General features: G+C 38.1%; 1 long non-coding RNA gene across 1 annotated transcript in view; it reads right to left on the bottom strand.

Moving 5' to 3' along the window:
• The window catches only part of LOC124390329, a 44,832-nt gene that overhangs the window by 21,983 nt on the left and 469 nt on the right, over positions 1–22,380 (bottom strand). The gene's annotated exons all lie outside the window — the stretch shown is intronic.

Genomic DNA, 22,380 nt, shown 5'->3' with positions numbered 1-22,380 from the left:
GAGAGAGACAGACTACACTAAACTACATCTCAAATCACGTCTATCCAACAAACCCCGCTTTCAGTTTATAGGCCACGCCCCCTCGAGACAAAAACTCCAGACCCTGCTACTGAGCCGATGCAGACAAAAGTTCTGAAGAGATTTGAGATTTTACACTTGTGTGAGTTCACCAACATCTCTGTAACTGAAAATTAAAATATAATTAAAAATGTAAAAAAAAATAATGATTTATTATTCAAATCTTTGTCACATGGTGTCCGTACATGATGTAATAAATTAGAGCTCTTTTTCTAATTTTCTGTTCTTTAGGTTGAAAATACACTGTGTGGCGATTATAAAAGCTTCACACACACACACACACACACACACACACACACCGCAGATTGAGTTGGAATCCTGGTCCTGAATCATTCATATCACATTATCAGTCTGTGGGATGAAATTAGATTTTAAAACTTTTATTGTTCAAGAAGTCTAAAGGGATAAACGAGAGAAAATAAACCGAGCACCCTGCTGTGTCTGAGCTCCATAAATCAGAACGCAAAGCATGTGTGTGTGTGTGTGTGTGTGTGTGTGTGTGTGTGTGTGTGAGATATTCCTTGAATGTAAATCACAATTTAGTTATTTTTCATCATAGTTTATACACAAAATAAATTATCACTGTTATTATTATTGTAACTATTATTATTATTAGATGTAGTAAAATAATATACATTCATTTAAATTTAATATTTTAACTAAAAAATAATAATGTAAATTGTTATATTGTATATTTTAATTTAAATATTTTAATAATCATTTGATTGTATAATATTGAATAATATTTAATTGATTATTATAATAAATATCATAACTATTCAGGTAAAAAAATTATTTATATGCTGATTTCTAGCAGCCAAGTGCACCTGCCATAATCCATCATCCGACCTATGACCTTTAAGGCCTGTGTGTGTGTGTGTGTGTGTGTGTGTGTGTGTGTGTGTGAGAGAGAGAGAAAGTTTAGTGCTACAGAACCCCATGGCACTGCACAGAACCCCAGCCTGAGTCTCATCACGGCTCTGGAAGGTGATTAGAAGGTAATCAGTGAGGACTTCAGGCAGGTTAATGAGGAACTCTGCTTCATTACAAAGTGTGTGTTAGGGATGTGGAACTCCTTACAGGCTGCAGGAGGCCAGAAGATTCCAGCATTTTTAATTCTCTACTTCATTACCTCACATTTTATCCTTTTACACCTCCTTCCCCAGTGTGTCCATATTTTACAGACCGGAAAACCTTTTCCCCCCTCACAATTATAACCGGATCCACGAAAACATCAGCAGCATTCTGGATTCTGATTGGCCTGAAGGTGTTGATTCCATTTCTATGACAGTGGTTTTGACACTAATGCAATGTGCTAGAAGATATAATACACTGCTAGTGCTCTATCTGCACATTTTGACCCAGTCTAAGTCCCAAACTGACCCAGTCTAACTCCCATTCTAGCCCAGTCTAACTCCCTATCTGACATCCTTTTTTTCTCTCAGAGTTCCTGAAGAGGATCCAGAGCACTGGTGCTTTGCAGGATGTAGGGATTAGGGATTAGGGAATAGGGAATAATACACCATTTTTGCTGACCCACTTATTTCATTCCTCTTCCTCTACAGCTTTCAGTTAATAAAAATCCACAGGTCTGGGTTTCTATTACAGGAAAGTGAGACAATGTTTTAAGCTTTTTTCCCCTGTTAAATAATGTAAAGCTTTTCATTAAACATAAAATCGCAGCTGTGTGATCTGTGCATTTTTACCCAAATTACTCTGAAGAGTTGTGACTGAATTGAACGTGTTATTAACGCCGGCACCGTTCCTCATTAATTATACTCCATCGTGTGGCTCTCGACCCGGCTAACAGCGCACCAGGTCGCAGATAATTCACTGAAAATTACATACCAGATGCACCGAAAAGTAAAAACCCTTCATTTTAGCTTTCAGGACTGATGTGGCTGTGAGCTTAAATCAATGCGGTGTGCAGGCGTGCGTGCGTGTGTGTGTGCGTGTGGGCGCGTGTGTGTGCATGCGTGTGTGTGTGCAGCGCAAATATGAAAAGAATCACAGAAATCTCCTGAAGATGAGAATAAATTATCCAGAATTGCCCAAAAGCTCCAGGATAATATTCGTCCTTCATCCTGTTACTTTGAAGGTTTTTGCATATTTGTAGTAAATTAGATGAATTTTAGTGAGTTTATGTGCTAGAAATAAATTAGAATCGAGACCTCATGAGCCACAACATAAATTTTAATCTATGCAATAAATTAATTTAAAGTCTTGCTACTGATACACAGTCCACTGTGGCTGTAGCAATATATCTATATATCAGTGTATCGGTGTATTGGTGTATAGGGGTATCGGAGTATCGGTGTATCAGAGTATCGGAGTATCGGTGTATCGTAGTATCGGTGTATCGGAGTATCGGTGTATCGGAGTATCGTGTATCAGAGTATCAGAGTATCGGTGTAATGATATGAGAATTATTTGCTGTTAAATGTATTGTGTATCTGTCATATATATATATATATATATATATATATATATATATATATATGATTTGATCTCAATCCTAATGTTAAAGACTCTGTAATGGAGACAAACACTTACTCAGATCTGCCAATAATAATCTGTGGTTTAGTAAACTGGGTTGGAATCACAGTTGGACCGGGTTATAAAGCTTTCCCACTGTATTAAAATACAAATGCATTCTAACCCAGTATTTCATTCTGACCCAGTCTAACTCTCATTCTGACCCAGTCTAACTCTCATTCTGACCCAGTTTAACTCTCATTCTGACCCAGTCTAAGTGACAGATTAGAGGTGTGTATTATGTTGTTAATAAGAGCAAAGTGTTTTGTAATCGCCACATTTCACTCTTACAGCTGCTCCTTGTATCATTAAAAAAAAACTGCTGTTCCACATCTGTGTATGATTCACTGGTGAGTTAATTACACACAAACATCTGTTTAAACACAAAACACTTTGTTGAGGCGCTCATGCAGTAGGAAGAGAACTGAAGCATATCAATCAGCAGCCCATTTCATTCTGGACCTACTGATTAAATGCAGGATATTTTAAACATTTCAAACTTTAAAACTTAGATGATAAGCTCGAGGATCGAGTCTGAGTGTAGCTATAAATGAATAAAAACATTGTTTAATAATTAAACAACTAAATATTGACAGACCCGACACTGTTTAATCCAACGACGGGTCGGAAGAATATGAATGCTGACTGCACCCCAGGCCTCCGAACATCACCTACATCAAATCTCCTCTAAAACACATTCCAACATCTAGTGGAACATCTGCACAAGAAAAGTGGTGCTTATTTTGCACCAGAACCAGGCTAAATGATCACATACACACACACACACACGCACACCCTTAACTGTCACGTCTGATTTTATTTATTTAATAAACAGTCAACCTGATACCATCTAGAATTTTATGTGACTTGTGTCAAATAAAAGATTGTAAAAGTCAAAAGTCTTTACCACCGCAGAGAAGAGTGAACCCCTGAAGAAGTCAGACACCATCAGGTTACACTGCCGCCTCTGACTGTAATAAAGAGCTGAGACTGGAGGCTCCTTCCCTACATGTAACAAACACCTCCTAACACAAATGTCAGCTGTACACATACCTGTGAACTTGCTGTTGCCATAGAGGCCATAATGTATCAGAATTAGTATATTAATAAAGACCTGCACTACTGTCAGAACACCACAAGACCAATTAATCAATTAACCTATTAATCAATACCTCCTGGCCAATCACAATTCAGCATTCAGCAACACTGCTGTGTAGAAAACTCTGACTGATTCGTTACTGTTCCTCAGGCTCTTTATCCCGATCGAAGTAAAGGTGGAACTGAAACCCATTATATATTCTGCATCATGATCACTGCTCCGTGAAGCCAGAGTGAAGTCTCGCGAGCTGTCGAGGCTCATCACGTTAAATGAGTCACACTGCTGTGTTGCTCTGACCTGCCTGTTCCAGCCAAAAGGAATAAAAAAGCTTTCCCATGCTGTGCATAACGCTTTCCACTCTCCTAACCCATAATCATCTCAGCTCACACAGTACATTAGTAAAGGAGAAACTGCAGAGGAGCGTCACTCTCGTGGCTTTAAAACGTGAAATAAAGAAGCTGAAACACTTGCACTTATTCTTGAAAGTGGAACAAGTCATTGCAGAGTGGAACATGTGTCAAATACAGAGGAGCCAAAACTTTTAATCATCTAGTGTTTGTGCCCAACATGGGGAAAGCACAGCTGGGGAAAAGGTGTGGGAGAAAAATTTGCAGAACCCTGTCTAATGTCTCTGCGCCATCGTAGTGGGCGTGTCCATTTGATTTAGTTTCCTCTTCCTGTCACTGCTTCAGCTAAAACCCGACACTAATCACGTTCTGCACACGGCTCCTGATTAAACAAAATCCAATCGTCCCACTGATGAATGCTGGATTGTGATTGGTCAAGAGGTGTGCAGGTTTATATTTATGCACCTGTTCTAATACGCTATCTGTTATACAGCGACAGCTCGTTAACAGTGTCCAGCACACGCTCACAAAGAAATCATAAAGTAACAAGTGGTGTTTATGTAACATTAATAGAAGGAGGCTCCAGCACTCTGCATGAATTTTCAGTTTATAACTGCTGTTAAACAGATAATAATGTACCAAATCATATGTAAGTTACTGCTGCTAAGAAAAGCATCTCTGTATCACACCGATCCTTCATCAGTTTGATCCTGTGGCTATCAAACTATAATATCTTCTCCCTCTGAGTGTTAAACAGATATGATAGATAATGTAGATATGGTTATGTTTGTAGATTTTCATGCCACAAATATAATGTTATTATCTTTTGTATTTAGATATTTGTACTGTAGATATTTCTACTGTGTCTCTGCTTTATATTTGCACAATTTTCTTTTGCTGCTGCAACATGGAAACTTCCCCTCTGTGGGATCTTATCTTATATCATATCATGTGCAATAGTCTCATTGCAATGACAATAATTAGTTACATGTGCAACGACTTTTATAACTGTTATTGTAGTCTGACTTTTCTGACCTCTATTTTACTTTAATCTTAAATTTAATCTTTTACGGTAAACAACTGCAACAAACAGTTTCCCAATGTTATCAATAAAGTATCGTATTCTGATTCTGCTCACATTACTGAGGGTCTCTAATCCAGAAAAAAAGATTCTGAGTTCCAGTAAACATCCAGGACACCGAGTCTGACTGGCAGGACATTTCATCTACACACAAATTTGATCTAATCACCTTCAATTTGAAGCCTGGAGACCATTTGGCATCAGCCGCAGTGAAACGATGCCATAACGCACTTCCTCTGGCTCATTTGGCACCGAGGAGATTAAGGAGCAATTTATTAGAGGCAGTCAATCGGCTCCTCCCAGTTCTTATAGACCAAGCACAGTAGCATCATGGGAATTGGGCTCATTAGGGCTCTATTGATTCGCTCTTCTCACTGAGGGTCAAGAGATTGTTACACACCTCCATTCTTTTCTTCATCATACGCTCAGAGATCAGACTGTAGAACAGTTTTAACCAGATCCATGAACCGCAAAACATCCTACACTGTATAACAAGATTTTGACTCACTGGCCACTCGATTAAGAACATCTGGATGCTCATGCAGATGCAGCTTAAAAGCTCAGCATTCACATCAAACATGAAACATTGAAAAAATAAATCTCATCTGTGATTTTTTTGGTTGCATATGAACTCGTCTGAGAATTAAAAAAATTCCTAAAATTTTACACACAACAATCTGTAGGCTGACCATCTACTCACACACACACACACACACACACACTCTTTCTGTGATCAGATCAGTGACATCCAGACATCTGATTCCACATTACTTGAGCTACAGATGGTCTTTCTTCTACCAGATGTCAGAGATTCAGAAGACAGATGGACCTCGAGGTTCATGTAGCGATGTGAAGTTTTCCCATCCTTTCTCATTTCCTGAAAAAATATTTGCACATGAAAGACTCGCTGTCAGAACGAACCGAGTGACCTCTCAAATCTGTCTGACCATTTTACAGTTCGTCCTTCTTCTCAGATAAAAACCATCATCAAATTTATAAAATAAAATAAAAAAGATAAAGAGAGAGAGAGAGAGAGAGAGAGAGAGAGAGAGAGAGAGAGAAACTAGAGGTATGAAGTTGAGCATTCTCACCACTGCTCTTAGTTTGGATACAAAGTTGAAATGGTGGGTTTGGAGCTGAAAGAGACGTAAAGGTTAATCCCCGAGACGTTACGCTTTAGCGTTTGCTAGCCAGAGACCGTGTCCCTGCTCCATCCTGTTCTAGATTAAAAGGTCAGCTCTTTATTCACAGACGGAGTAAATGGCTATAATTTCCTCCGAATTTTACCCGAGTCCCACTGAGCTGAGGGCAAAGAGGGACGAGTTTCATAAAGTGTCTTTAATTACACGTCTGAAGTTGAAAAGCCGACGACAGACACCGACACAGACATATCAACCCACCTCCATTATTAAACCCTGCACCGTAATTGAGAAGATGTCAGGTGGACTTTACAGGGGAAAAAACAAACGGTTTACACGATAAAGACTACAAAATATTGGGACGTGGTTTTTCCACACTTATGTGCTTCTTCCCCAAACTGTTGAAGACACACAATTTCCAGACATCTATGGTGCAGGAGCATGAGATTTTCCCTTTAATTGAAGATCCAAACTTGTTCCAGCATGACAATGCCCCTGTTCATTGAGCTCCATAAAGATCTGCTTTTCACTGAACAACTTTGGGATAAATGTAAACGTTGACTGCACCCCAGACCTTCTCACCTTCTCACCTACATCATTACCTGACTTTACTAACACCCCTGTAGCTGAATAAATCTCTACAAATCTCCACAAATGCACTCCAACATCTAGTGGAACATCTTCCACTAGAAGAACCTCTACTCTGCAGACACCAGCACCATTTGTTCTTTAGAAACCATATGAAACACGTCAATGTTTTTTCCCCTCAGTAAAAGATTTCTGCAAAAACTATGAGTGTTTTATGGATTATGTAAGATCGTAAAGATGTAAGTAACTTCATGAGGAGGTCTAGACCTTCATCTGATTTTCACTGAGGCTTTGGACGTATTTTAAGAGCTGCTTCTCAGAAACGATTTCGCCATCCACATTAATGAGGCGTGCGAGTGAGAAAACAAGGAGTTAGTGAGCTAACAAAAAAAAAAGTGCTGATGTTTTGAAAACGATGAAGAAGTGAGAAGATGCATTCTCTGATCTTTCCAGAGATTTGATCTACACTCACTTGCTCGTGAGTGAGTCAGGCAGTTTTAACAATCTATTGCAGGTAAAGTTCTGAAGTAGTAAAAAAAAAAAACAGCGGGAGATTTTCTGCACAAAGCGACTGCCGACTTTACCGTCAGTCACAGAAGCGATAATACACACAGCATTCAGCATCTACAACCAACTCACTGAGACCATCTAGATCGTGTCCTCAAGGTTCAGAGGTGGAAAGTGTAATAAAATATTCTACTCAAGCAAAAGTACTGTTACTTAAATGAAATTTGACTTAAGAACAAGTAACGTTACAGGTATAAAAATCTACTTAAGTAAAATAAAAAATTTGAGTAATTAAATTTAAGAGTAAAATGTAATAACATTAAAATGTAGTTACAAATGGGCTGTTAAAAACATGTTGTTATTCATGTTTATCACTGTAACAGCTGCATGCTGTTAGATCCTATTCCTGCTTATAAGATGCTTATGAACACCCGTAGCCATGTCTGAAGAACCAAACAAGACACTAGATTTCAATGGCAATTTCAGAACCTTTAATTTCATCCTATTAATGACGTCATGGTCGCGACACTGTGCTTCATAAATAAATCTGACATTCAAGAGAAGTTCCTAAATCGAGTATCAGAATGAATTAAAAAACGTAAAGATGTCAAATAAAACATTTCTGCACAATTTCCTGTGAATGAAAAAAGCAATTTTCAACTCCTGACAAAATTAAACATGAATCATGAAGCCTCTCATTAACACGACTCCAAACTCACAATGAAATGCCAGGACGTGACTTCCTGTCATGTTATTGTGCGATTTGCAAAAGGACAGAGAGACAAAAATACCTGCTTCTCCAACCCAAATAAAAGGTCGACGTGTGCAGAGGAGACGTCTGAGTGCTGCAGCAGGTATTATATCAAATAGACCTTTTCACTCGGATAACAGGCAGCGTGTTTGTCGAGAGTCGAGGAGACTGAGCGCGAGACACTTTTGGACATCTAGAAAATAGTAGTGCCCTCCTTTCACCCATGAAAGACAGCTCTGACAGGACAAGACAAGGAAGGACAGCAAAGAACAGGACAGGAGCTTGTGAGCATGTGATACTGTTTTTATAATGTTCCTTCACACTATTTGATTATTCATTTACACAATAAAAGTGACCTTGAGCTCATGCTCATGTTTAAAAGAAATCCTGAAATCCTGTTTGTCAGTATGAAGAGGAAGAAAGTCAATCAGGTGGAATGCAGTAAGTTCAGGTTTAAATAAACTCATCCTCCTGACTCCTGCAATCATCTGCTTCTTTTTCTTCTTCTTCTTCTACCCTGAACCTTCCAGTCCTATTATTCTAATACCTACGGATGCCTGTTGCTGCCAACCTGAAGCCTTCAAGAACCTTCTCCTGGAACCCTGAGGCAAGTAAACATAAAGCTTAATTCCTGCCATGTTGAAGTCAAATATCAAGCATCAACTTCTGCTACCTAAAATCTACAAGATTTAAAGCTTTACCATCTGCTCTCCTGAGGTCTACAAGACCTTCTATCCTCCTGGTATCCTGTACACACAGTAAACATCTCCTTCTGCCTTCCTGGCATCTACAAACATTTACTTCTGCTATCTAAAGTCTACAAAATTTAAGTCCTGTAATCCTGATGTTTTTTCCAAGAATCTGAACGTGCTCCTACTTCTCCTCTCTTCAAATTCTACAAGCTTCAACTTCAATTCTCCTGACGACTACAAGCCTACAATCTGCCTACAAACTTCTACAAGCTTCCTGTTCTGGTGCTCAGCAACACTTCCTCACACTCAGGTCTTCATTAAATCCAATCTAATCCTCATCGTAATTTCATTTCTATTCAATTCATTTCAGAAACAAATAACGCAGTTTCTTTTTGATACTATTTTCTATTAAGTGCTTCTTGTAATACCTCCGAGTACTAGTTTCCCCTCTCTCACTCACACACACACACACACACACACACACACACACACCCTCGCTTTTCACATTCACATCACGGCCCAGTGTTGTCACGGATCTTTGAGGTAAAAGTAGTGCATGTTCGAATAAACGCTTATCTGCGCCCTGCCACATTTTCATTCTGACATCACGATGCGACTTCGGCTCTTCTGCATAAATCAATAAAACTCCCCGTCATAAAGGACAAAGCCAGAGACGGGAAAAAGGCGACGCTCCGTTGAGCTCATTCACACAAATTGCTCATTTTTTTCCTGTTTTCAATCAAGAAGATTAACTTGAAAAATATTCACCCAGCATCCGTGATGAAACATCTCTTTTTCCACACTGCAGCCAGAATTTACTCGCTTTATTACAAAACACACACACACACACACTTCCTCGCAACTCGCCGTGACCTGAAGTCTGGAGTTGCTGAAGGTGCTGATTTGGATGAAGAAAAAAAAGTGACAGATTTGCATATTATTATTCAGACATGGTTTGTGCTCCAATGTCTTTAAGGTTAGTGTGAAAAAAATACAATTGATTTTCTACCATTTCCTCTGAGCCGGGTTGATTTGAGGGACAGAGGACAGGGGCATGTCAAGTCAGGAGGTTAACGCAGAGCAAAGATTCATCATGGCCTGGATTACTTCAGTAGAATGAACGATGGAGCTGAGCGAGCGGAGGTTACCCTGATGATCAGATGAACGTGATAATGAGATCAGGGTTGTTGCGAGGTCGAGGTCCAGTCGCTTTCCTTCTTTATGGATCCACTATCACACTGGGGCAGATATTTTTCTCGAGCTGTGTGTGTGTGTGTGTGTGTGTGTGTGTGTGTGTGTGTGTGTGTGTTCCTCTAAAATGTTTAATTAATACATTTTTGTTTCTTGAACACATCAGAGCTGGGTTTCAGGACGCAGAACTTCCACTGTCCTGAAAACATAAACAGTTTTTTTTGTCTTATTAACTTTAACAGAGAGAAACAAAACAGGGAGGCTGCTGAGGAAAAGACTGTTTATAGCTTCCATCCAGGAGATCTTCCACTCCAACCCATGGAAAGCAGATCTTCATGGAGCTGGCTTTGTGCACAGGACCATTGTCATGCTGCTAACGGTTTGGGTCTCCTAGTTCAAGTGAAGGGAAAATTTCACTGCATTGAAAGACGTCCAATACAATTGTGTCTCCAACATTGTGTAACAGTTTGGAGAAGAACCGCAAATGGCTGGGAAAGTCAGGTGTCCCAAAACGTTTGACCGTGTAAGTTATACAACAAAATAGATGAGAAGTCAATCATGTTTGTTAAAATCGCTGCACTGTGAGTGGAATAAAGCACTTTAGGTTTTTCTGGTGTAGGAAAATTCATGTTAACAGAAGCTGCATCTTCACACGATATTTCCCCATTTCACAGTGGAGTCTTGGAGTGAGGCACAAACCCACTTTGAAATCTCTTGCACAGAATGGGTGGTGAGACAAGTTTACCCTGCAGGCCAAACGCTGAAATGTGAACAAAGTGGGTTTTTAAAGCTTTGTTTTTATTTTTGCCAATTTTTGCTGCTGGATATTTCACATTCTTTGGTCTCTAATGGAAATACAAAAGAGAGAGAGAGAGAGAGAGAGAGAGAGAGGGAGAAAGAAACAGGGGGAAAGATATGCCAGCGGGGGAAAGTAATGGTGTTTGACAAAAGAGTTTTCAGTAAAAATCATCTGTCAGCGCCAATGTCAAAACAAAATACACAAAAAATCTGATAAAATTGTGAGAAACTCTGACACTCTGAAAGCGCATAAATAAAAACGGAACTAACATTTTCAGTCTAAAAGGATGAAACATTTATGGGAAGCAATTATTTTTATCCCAATAATATAAGACGCTTTTTTTTGTTAATTGGATGAGTTCCATCACATGCTACATCAATGCATAAGGCCAGAGGTAAGTACTAGTTAATGTTAGCCAGCTAAATTTCAGATCAGAGACAATAAAGCAGCGGCTGAGCACTGAGGTGTGTGTGTTGTCCTGTCAAATGTAGGAATTACGCACAGCCAAATGATAAACAAAGCCATTTTTCCATTAATGATCTTTCTTAAAAAAACGATTGTTTTCACATCTCGTATCATAAAAGAGGACGTCGTTCCGGTCCTGAGGTTAGACACAGCAATGACACATGCAAAAGATTTCAGAACAAGAACATTGTTCTGAAATGTTTTTTTCTTATGCTTCATTTTTCCTGTAAACCCAGAGATTAGTGTTTTTATCTAATTAAAGATGAGAAAAGAGGGGGAGAAGAAGAGAGAGAGAATAAAAGATATACGAAATTGCAAAAAGAAAGGATGGGAAATAAAGGGTTTCACAGGAAATGAGGCAGACGAAGATAACATTTTACATTTTATGCATGCAGTCCTCATAATATTAAACAAACGAGTGAAACACACAGGGAAAGAGAGAGAGGGAGAGAAAGAGAGAGAGCTACACTTTTATTCTCTTCCCATCTGATTGAAGCCATGTTTAGAGGATTTACACAATTTACTAAAGTCCGTTTTTTCAGCCTTTTATCCATCTGTTAAATCCACTGTGCTGAAATACAGAGTCTGAAATTCCATTTATACTGAATTCCGTTTCAGAGCTGAAACTCTTCCTCTTCTCTTATTTATCATGAGAATAATATTTATTTTTAAACTGCTTAAGTAGAATCTCAGCCAGATTTTTTTTTTTGTTTTTTTTTTTTAGGGGAGAATGTCTTGTCTCATTGGTATGCCTTACCAATAATCCACATTCCACATAATCACACATAACTGCAAAAAAAGTAACAGCATTTCATATGCTTTAGTATTCCATACACTATGGTATTCCAAACCCGATAGTATTCTATACACTACAGTACTCTGTCCACTACAGTAATCTGTAAAATTCAGTACTCTGTACATTTTGCTGTGCTATGTATGTATTTCCTGCTTTAGAGTATTCCAAACCCTTCAGTACTTTATATACTTGTTGCATATATCTATTTTATTATTTATTCCATATACAACAGTATTCTAAATTCTTCTGAATTACATCCAACCCAAACCTTCAGCACTTTAACAGTTCATAACTCTGAACACTTTAATATTTCATACACCTGTACAGGTCAAAACTTCAGAGTTCAGTTAAGCATACTTGCCAGTACAGTAATACATACACTTCAGCACTATGGACAATTTACTTTTTCATACACTTCAGCACTCTGACAGTTCACCGTTACATCCACTTCAGCACTCTGGACAGTTCACTAATACGTCAACTTCAGCACTCTGGACAGTGTTACATACACTTCAGCACTCTGGACAGTATTACATAAACTGCAGTATTCTGGACACTTCAGCACTCTGGACAGTTCACTAATACATCCAATTTAGCACTCTGGACAGTGTTACATACATTTCAGTACTCTGCACAGTACAGTATTACGTACTTAAAGCAGACTTGGAAAGTTTTAGTTTAAGTGTTTCATGAAGAGGAAGGTCTTCACCGGTCACTTAAAAAGCTTTGATGAATACTTACCGCTTCCCCTGAGAGAAGGTGGTACCAGTGGAGCAGTGCTGGAGGATCTCAGACAGCGTGGTGAAGTATGAGGTGTGATGAGGTCTCTGAGGTAAGATGGTCCTGGTCCATTTTTGGCCTTGTAGGCAAGCATCAGTGTTTTGAATCTGATACATGCAGCTACCAGAAGCCTGCCTGCAGAGAGTTGCAGTAGTACAGGCTCAAAATGACAAGAGACTGAAGAAGCACCTGGGCAGCCTGTGAGGACAGAAATGGTCGAATCCTTTGAAATGCTGTAGAGATGAAATCCACATGAATGAGCCACATTAGCAACATGTGAGGAAAAGGACAGCTGATTGTCCATAGTTACCCCAAGGTTGCAAGCAGTGGCTGAAGGGAAGAGCAGAGAGTTATGAAGAGTTATTCTGAGATTCTATTCTGGAGATGAATCACTTGGGATGACCAGCAGTTTGGTTTTACTGGGGTTTAGTTTTAGTTGATGAGCACTCATCTACGAAGAAATGTTCACCAAACAATCCAAGATCCGAGCGGAAGCTGTGGTATCTGAGGGCCTCAAATAGTTTAGTGTCATCAGCATAGCAGTGTCTTCTTGGGTTTAGTGGTCAGGGAGCTGAGTCCAAGGGTAAAGAGGAAAGGGAGTCAAGGTCAGGGAGAGATGAAAGAGTACAGGAAGCTACAGAGGAGGGAGAGGGGCAATAATGAAGAAGTTGATTGGAGAGGTAACTAAAACTGCATGGAATTCAAAAGAAGATATGGTTAGATGGGACAAAGGGAGAGGTGTGGAACACCATCTTCGTAACAACAGTGAACAGGTACCACCACCTCTACCGGTTTCTCTTGGTGAGTGAGAGAAAGCATAGGCAGAAGACAGAGCAGCTGGTGTAGAAGTGTTCTGTGGGGATATCCAGGTCTCAGTGTGTGCCAGAAAGTCAAAAGCACACTGAAACTAAAGCTGTGATAAAGTCAGCTTTCCTTACAGCAGACTGGCAATTCCAGAGCCCACCTGCCACTGATGTTTGAGATTAGGACAACAGAGGAGGGTAGATGAGGTTACTGGCAATGTGACCTCTGTTCTGTGGATGAGAACGTCTGTGTCAGTAAGAGGTGACTACAGAGATGGGTTTAAGACACTTGACTGATCTGACTATTTGAAATCAATGTATGGTTTTAAGAACAGAGAAGAACAATATATGTACTAATATAAACACTAAACGTAGGAGGGTTACCTTCAGCCATCAATATAAATGAGTAAGACCTGCTCACAATTCACACCTAAAGTGAGACTAAAACTAACCTTAATTAATCACCTGAGAGAACTAATAAGCACAGACCAACACTATAAAATCAACACTATAGGACGCTATAGAATAAATAATGCTATACAAGGTAACAATGCAAATAATACTCTAGAATAAACTAAGTTATGTAGTATACAAAATATACTTGTATATACAAAGTATACTTTTGTATACAGTAATATACAAAAGTCAGAATCCTACCTCACCAGAAGAGAATAAATGACATTAGTATAGCATTCAACACACTTTAGCATTCTGGATACTTCAGCATTACATACACTTCAGGATTCTGGACAGTTCCACAATCTGGACACTTTAACACTACGCACAGTTCAGTATTACATACGCTTCAGAACCCTGGACAGTTCATTCACACATACCCTGCAGTTTGTTATTCCAGACACTAATCTTGCTAAAATATTACATTTAGCAATAAAAACAGTATTTTATGATGAGGAAATAAAGAGGAAGATGTTCATGATGGTATGTACTGATTGTTTAAACTGAGCCCTTTGATCTCTGATCATCTCTCACTAGGAAAAGAAGTGCTTCAGAATCAGAAGCACATCCTGGACTGGATCAGATCTGAGGCTGTGAAGCTGCAGTTATTTCCAGTTGAGGAAGCATTTCATTCTGCATATTTCATTCCCAAATGTCTGGAGGGGTTTTATATAGTTTTATTTTCTGTAAGCATCAATAACATTAAAGTGCTTTGCTCTGTTTCAGTGCATTAAAAAGCCTGAAGTCAGAATGTCTTTTTTCATTCTGTATCTTTTTTCTTCCTTCTCTCTCTCTCTCTCTCTCTCTCTCTCTCTCTCTCTCTCTCTCTCTCTCTCTTTCAATGCTTTCCTCATGCTAATCATTTACTCAGGCACATGAGGCATGTCCAGATGAACCCATGAGGCCCAGCAATGATGTTTTTCGTTTGTTTTTAATTTAGATAGTTTTCCCTCCTGATTGAAGATCTTGTAAATTTGCTGAGTCTCGCCTGCAGGACAAACTGAACAAATGGTGCTAAATATCCAGCTGAATAGAAATAAAAAAATAAAAATAATGCTGTGAGCAGTTAAAAATTATTTATATTTGATATCTACTGAAATCAGGTCCGAATAGACCGGATTGTTCAGGAAGTGTTGATGAATTCTAATTATCGTTTCCATAGTAACAGCTCTTACAGCACAGAGATGTGTAGAAGGCATGATCCACTGATAAACAGATTTAAATATTCATAAAAGATATGGTAAAGCTTTTGTCAATAAGGAGATGTTCATATAGCGTGCATGGAAGAAGTCTGCAGTGTCAGCAGTTGTATTAACTTTAGTTTACACCTTGTGATGTCTCACAAACAAGTCATGAGGAAACAAGGGTTTCTACCTGTAGTATATACTACTAATAGTATTTCAAAGTAGTATGCATTAAATATAAGCATGTAATGATCTTCAAACAAAAACTACATTTTGTTGATACACGTCTGTGGTGTAACAACAATAAAACACAAGGCTTGAAGTGTTTTTTTAATAGTACACATTTTAGTGCTTAATGAAGAGGCAGGTCTAATTGTCTATTTTAAATAAGAGTCTCTGGGCTGCTGGGTTTTCTTTTCAGCTTAAAAAAAAAGAAAAGAAAAAAAGACTTTTTCTATTTCTTTTATAAAACATGTCACCATCAACATGCTGCTTTTACCAATTTGTGTGTGTGCGCTACATTTAAAAGAATCTTAAGGCAGACACTAAGACCAAGCTGAAAGGTCCACAGTGCACCCTGTAGGTGAGGAGACATACTGCACCCTGTCCTCCATCTCCCAAGAAACAACACAGGGCTAAATTTAGCGATTTGTTTTCCGTCTCTATCTTTAGCATTAGGCTGTGAGGCTCCTATAAAAGTGTCTTTAAGAGATTCTGGATTCCACCACTTTTTTGTGAACCCTTTCTGACTATAAGAGATGTGCAAATCTCCAGATTGTGTTCAAGGAAAAAAAAAACAATTAATATAACAATAATAGTGACTTTTTTTCCCCACTTTGAAGGAATTACTGACAGTCACATAGCTATGGTATACATTTACCAAAGAAATAGATGTACTCTGAAGTCTAAAAGTATTGGCACCCTTGACAGAAACACCAGAAATAGTGGTGCTCTTTTTTTTTTTCTTTCTTATAAAAGTCTAAAGATCTCGGAGGTCCTTTAGAAAGATAAAATTCAAGAATGTTGAAGAGGGATATAGACTGTAATTAATATAAAAAGGCTGCTAAAGTGGTTTACAATCAACATGAACAGTTTTACACTCGAGTCTCCATCAGTGAGCAGGTAAAAAGCTGATGTTGAGGATGAGGTTTTCTTTTGAGTCAGGTTCCTCTCAGAGTTTCTGCCATTTGAGGGAGTTTTTCCATCACCGCTGTTTCTACTGACTCGCTCATTAGGGATTCACTTATAGGGAGTAATTTATAAATTTAAAATGTATATATGTAATCTATTATTTTCTGTCATTGTTGATTGTTAAAAGAGCTCTACAAATAACACTGAAATGTAATAATGTTAGTTTTTCCCCTTGCATTTTGTCTCCAGTGGGCGTGTCCTGACTGATTCTTTTATCACGTATTTATTCAACAATAAACACAAACTAAATAACACACAAAACAGTTATTCGGTTTACATTGAACATTTTACACGAAAACAGATTCATTAATCTACTTCCTTCAAGCTTCATTTTACTTTAGAACGTCTCTGTACGCGTTTCGATGGTGGGGTGAGAATAGAAAAAGAAAAAACTGTCAGATTTTTCCTGACATTTTTTCACCAAGCAAATCAGACAAAATAATCAGATCACAATCTTCTGAGGTTTCATCTTACAACATCTAAAAAGAGTTGTGGAAAATGTTCAGCCCAAATGTTGGACAAAGAAAATACTGTTTAACATGTACGTAGAAAAACAGTGTTTATCTGTCATTCTGTTGTTTGCTAAAGTCAATGGAGTAAGACTTTTAACATGGCTGTTAAGACACACACACACACACACACACACACACACACACACACACACACACACACAGTGAACATTATCTCTTAAAAATACTTCAGCATGGTGGAAATAACACCCTATTCAGAGCAGAGATAACTGTAATTATGGGATTTTAGATCAATGTGGAACATCTCTTAAGAAAAATGGCTGGAGTTTCTCATTTCCAGGTGGCCACACGCCAGCGCAAACATTTTACCAGCTCCAGCTTTTCATTCCGCTGATCCTCACTGCTTTGCCCCTCCATCTGTTTTTCCATTTTTTTGAGATAATGCTGTAAAATTTTGTCTGGGACGATGAGAGGAAGCCGCCTGACCCTCACTGTGTCTCCACTTCACCCAAAGCCACAGGCTGAAAACCCGTAATTACACCATCAACAGCTGCGAATCAATTTACACCTCCATGGTGAGAAGACAAAAGGGCAACTCCGAGGGGAGGAGAAGGAGGAGGGGGAACGGTGAGGAAACAGGACAGATAGCATTACACACCTCAGATACAAATAACTGAAATTTCCCAACAGAGAGAGAGAGAGAGAGAGAGAGAGAGAGAGAACCTTTAATTGATCATTCATTTCATTTCAGCTCTCAGCTCTAGAAACTTCTCCCCTCTTTCTCTCTGTTTAGAAAGCGATGCATTTAGTGCAGAAATATTGGCACCTTCACAAAAAATCTAGAAACAATTGTAGTCTCCAAAAAGAAATGTATTGTAATAAACCTGAACACTGACCATCTCTTTTTCTTTTTCCAATGGTTCCAGAAACGTCTACTCTCCTAGTTTCAGGCATGCAGAGTGTAAAGTGTATCCAAGTAGACATGATACCAATCACAAATTTAAAGAGAATGAAAATAAGAAATACTACAAAACATAGAATTCTCATTTTTTATATTGGGTCTCCTCATTCTTTTGCTCTCTTATTTACTGCTCTGTACAAGAATACAAATAAACAATGAAAGGAATCCATGGCAATCATTTTTAATAAATAAGACTCACTAAAGTGATGCAAGTGAAGTCACTTATTAATGTCCTGCTGTGTGTGAACAAGCTTCTACTCAAATATAATAGATTTGGTTAAATGATTTTTTTTTTTGCATTTTCATATCAGTTAAAATGAGAAGTGAATCGTTTCTTGCATTTACACCATAAAAATGGTGACTGTTGAATTTTCAGATTATATCATCAAACAGGGTGCAGTCAGCATTCACTTTCATGCCGAAGGTTTTCAAAAGGGTTGGAGCTCTTGCAGGAGATCTTCCACATCATCCAATGCAATGGAAAGCAGAGCTTCATGGAGCTGGTATTGTCATCCTGGAACAGATTTGGATCTTCTAGTTCACGTGAAGGAAAAATGTCATGCTCCTGCATCCAAAGACAGTTTGGAGAAGAAGCACATATGGCTGGAAAATTCAGGTGTTAAAAAACAAACAAATCAGGTTTTTTTTGCCTCATATTTATTATTTATTCAGGATTTAAAGTGACTTCCTGAATAAATCTTTACTGGATGGAGAATAAAGAAACACTGGCATTTCAACAGTATTAATTAAAAAGCTCATGTTTTTTCATCTAAAAATAAATTAAAGGATGCAGAATAAATGAATGAGAAGGTCCACTACAGCGATCAGAACCTGCAGAAAGATCGACAACACAAAGAGCACAGCGCATCACTCGCTTCCTCTTTTCCCTCTCACAGGCCTTTGGCACATTCATTTGAATTTTTCTTTCCCTAGAGATGCACCCTCGTTCACGATTCAGTCCCTCAGTGGGAATGAGAGAAATGATGATGATCATGATGATGATGTGCCTTGGTGAAGTCATTACCTCTAGCTGTTCTTTATCCCTCACTTTCTCCCTCCTCAATTTTCTTTTTCATCTTTTTTTATCCATCACTATTTCAGAGATTCCAGGACTCCAGAGACGCATGAGAAAGTCCTCTACCTGTATCTGTTCAAATATTCATCCCCTGGAGATGTCCCCTAGAGAGATGACCTCGTTCAGTGGAAGTGAGGAATGATGAGGTGTGATGGAGAGGCGCTGACCTGCCTCTCACATTAAATAAAAATAGGAAGGAAAGACAAAATAATATTGTGTGGTGAAAAAGCGCAAGAGTGCTGTGCAGTTTCTCTCTCTCTCTCTCTCTCTCTCTCTCTCTCTCTCATATACACACACACACACACACACACACACACACACACACACTAGTGCCTCTCTTGTTTTGTTTCCATAAAAAATTTTAACACGTACACACAAATAAAGCAGCTCAGTGACAAACTTTCCCTTCATCACCAAGACGAGGAAAAGACATTTTACACGTTTATACATGTGATAATGAGTCTGGATTTCAGGAACAGACAAGGTGAAGGTTGGGAAAATAAAAAACACAATACAGCAGACGAGTACGAGCCTACAAATAACCACTGTGAATTTTTAATAATGAATAAAACACTCACAGCAAACACCCTCACCCTCAATCACCAGCCTTGCTTTATTCTCTAGTTATTGTTCTGAAGATTTTCGAAAAAATCCAGTACTGTAACTTTACTGTTACAAAGTGCTGCCAATGGAGACTCCTTCCATAAACATCTCATAACTTCAGGAAAGAAATCAATAAAGACTAATCAGCACATTCTCAACCAATCAGAATCCAGAAAGGTTTGAAGGAAGTGATGATCCATGGCTCAGTGTGTGTTATATGATTAGAATGTACAATGTGGAGGTGAAAATGACCCAAGGTGAATCAGAAAGCATTAATTTGGTGCAAGGCCTCACACCTAGCCGTAGATTTTATCACCTTGAACCATGACCACTTACCAGCATTGAGGAGTTCAAGCTGATATTTATATTTTCAGAGCAAAACTGAATGAATGGATCAAAATCATGCTTAATTTTCCCTTAAGCATTTTATATACACCTCATTACATCTACAAATCTGCTGCTCCGAATCACACACAGAGATAAAGTAGTGCCAGAAGATCACATTCATTTGAATAGTTACTAGAGAGAGTGAATTGTGTGTCTGTGCTGCATCTCTACTAATAATGAAGCTGTTGGAGTGAACTCCTGATGCTGTTTTCTTTCCATTTCACATATTTCCCAAATGTTTTCTTCTGCAGTTCTTGAAATTCATCTTGTGCCTCAAATCTTTTTATAAAAATCACTGTATTCACCATATAAGTTCCAGCACACAGAAATCCTCCATGGAGACCAGTAAGGTCATTACAGCTCTCACACTGGCTGGAACTGGGAATTATTTTTGAAGCTCTGAACTCACACCTAAAGTTCTAGCCAATCAGAATCCAGTATTCACACTAACCCTGGTATCACATAAGATAAATAACAGATATTTTCTTTGTTAATCTCAGTGTGAAGATTTGAGTCAAAATATTTTCGTAATCAGAGTGCACCTGTGGAAAGTTGATATGGAGTAGGAGGAGCAGAATGATCAGGAACAATGATTGACTTTTTCTTCTCGGCTTCTATTCAGTTCGGATATTAAAACCCGAGGTGTCAAATCGCTCAGAAGTGAAATGTGTGCTGAATGAATGCTGCATGCTGTAAAAGCCATTCAGATGTTATTCTGATCTATATACATGGACACGGTGAAAAGACCATTTGGAAAAGTGTAATTGTACCAAAATTAGAGCTCCATCAGAGGAAGAAAACGTGAATGTGCCTCACACTGTGAGCTTAATTACCCATCTTAATTAACATGTCCTCCAGTCTAAAGACACCGGGGAGACGGGGACGCTCACTTGCTCCTGTAATAGCACCGAAATTTCATTACGTGTTTGTACTGGATGTGCCCTATATATATATATATATATATATATATATATATATATATATATATATATATATATTACACACACGTGTGTGTGTGTGTGTGTGTGTGTGTGCGCAGGTCTGCAATCATCAGCGCCAGAGAAATAATGGCCAAATTAGCTGTTAAGTCACATGATGGATTAACAAAAAAAGAAAATGAATAGCAGTTAGAAATGTGACAGACGTCCAGACACTGAGGTTTCCTCTTCTTTGTTCTCTAAAACATTTTCAAGCATTTTAAACGCCAATCATGTGGCTGTGGATCTAAAAGCCAAACAAGTGTCAATATTTATGGGCCATTAAAACATGCTAATCATCCAAACACTTCTCTTTAAACCAATAAAAAAACAACATGAATAACATACACACCCCAACGTCCTCCGGCTGTATCCAATTTCAAACAGATAACATGAGCTAGCTGCTAACTGCTAGTACAATCACTCAGAGTTTAGCATTTGCAAAAAACACTGCAGTGAGACATATCTGATCTTCTACACCACGATTGTTATCCATATACACCACAACTACACCCCCACTACACTGCCTCTTTCACCACCACTACACCTCCACTACACTGCCTCTTTCACCACCACTACACCCCCACTACACTGCCTCTTTCACCAGCACTACACTGCCTCTACACCACCTCCTTCACCGCCATTCAATTTTTCAGTTTTGACACTGTTTGCAATGTATATGATTACGCTCTCATTATTTGAACAGCACTGCCATGTTGATGCCACTTCAATGCCACTTTACTTCCATTAAAATTTCAGCTTTTACACTGTTTACACATCAACCATGTTTGCAATGAGCTGCCACTTTCATTCATCTCAAGTCCTTGTTTCAGCAGTGTTTTCCCTCTTACTGCAATACTACATCCCACAATCACACTGCATCCATTTATTCTTTATATAAATGTCTCTATAGCCTTAATGTTTTCATATACTGATGATGTTAAAGTACTTTTTGCTCTCTTGTGCTTTCTTCAGGCCACTCCTACATCAATGTCTCATGCTTTTCTCAAAAATCAGTTACTGATAATTATTTATACAATTTAATTTTCATTAATTAATACAAAATGCACTTTTCATTGTACATATAATGTACATAAAAATCTATATTCGTGACTATATAACACTAAAATGATTATCTAAATAACTCCTGTAAGCAGGTTGCAGTATTCGGTGTAAATTGCTTTGCATTTCATTTTATACAAACTGCAGCAGAACCCAAAATATTTCTGCCACTTTAGCAACTGTATATATATATATATATATATATATATATATATATATTTTATATATATATATTTTATATATATATATATATATATATATATATATATATATATATATATTTTATATATATATATATATATATATATATATATATATATATATATATATTTTATATATATATATATATATATATATATATAT

This window comes from Silurus meridionalis, chromosome 8, assembly GCF_014805685.1.
Source record: "Silurus meridionalis isolate SWU-2019-XX chromosome 8, ASM1480568v1, whole genome shotgun sequence".
Classification (NCBI taxonomy): Eukaryota; Metazoa; Chordata; class Actinopteri; order Siluriformes; family Siluridae; genus Silurus; species Silurus meridionalis.
This window is presented reverse-complemented; position numbering and strand designations above follow the sequence as displayed.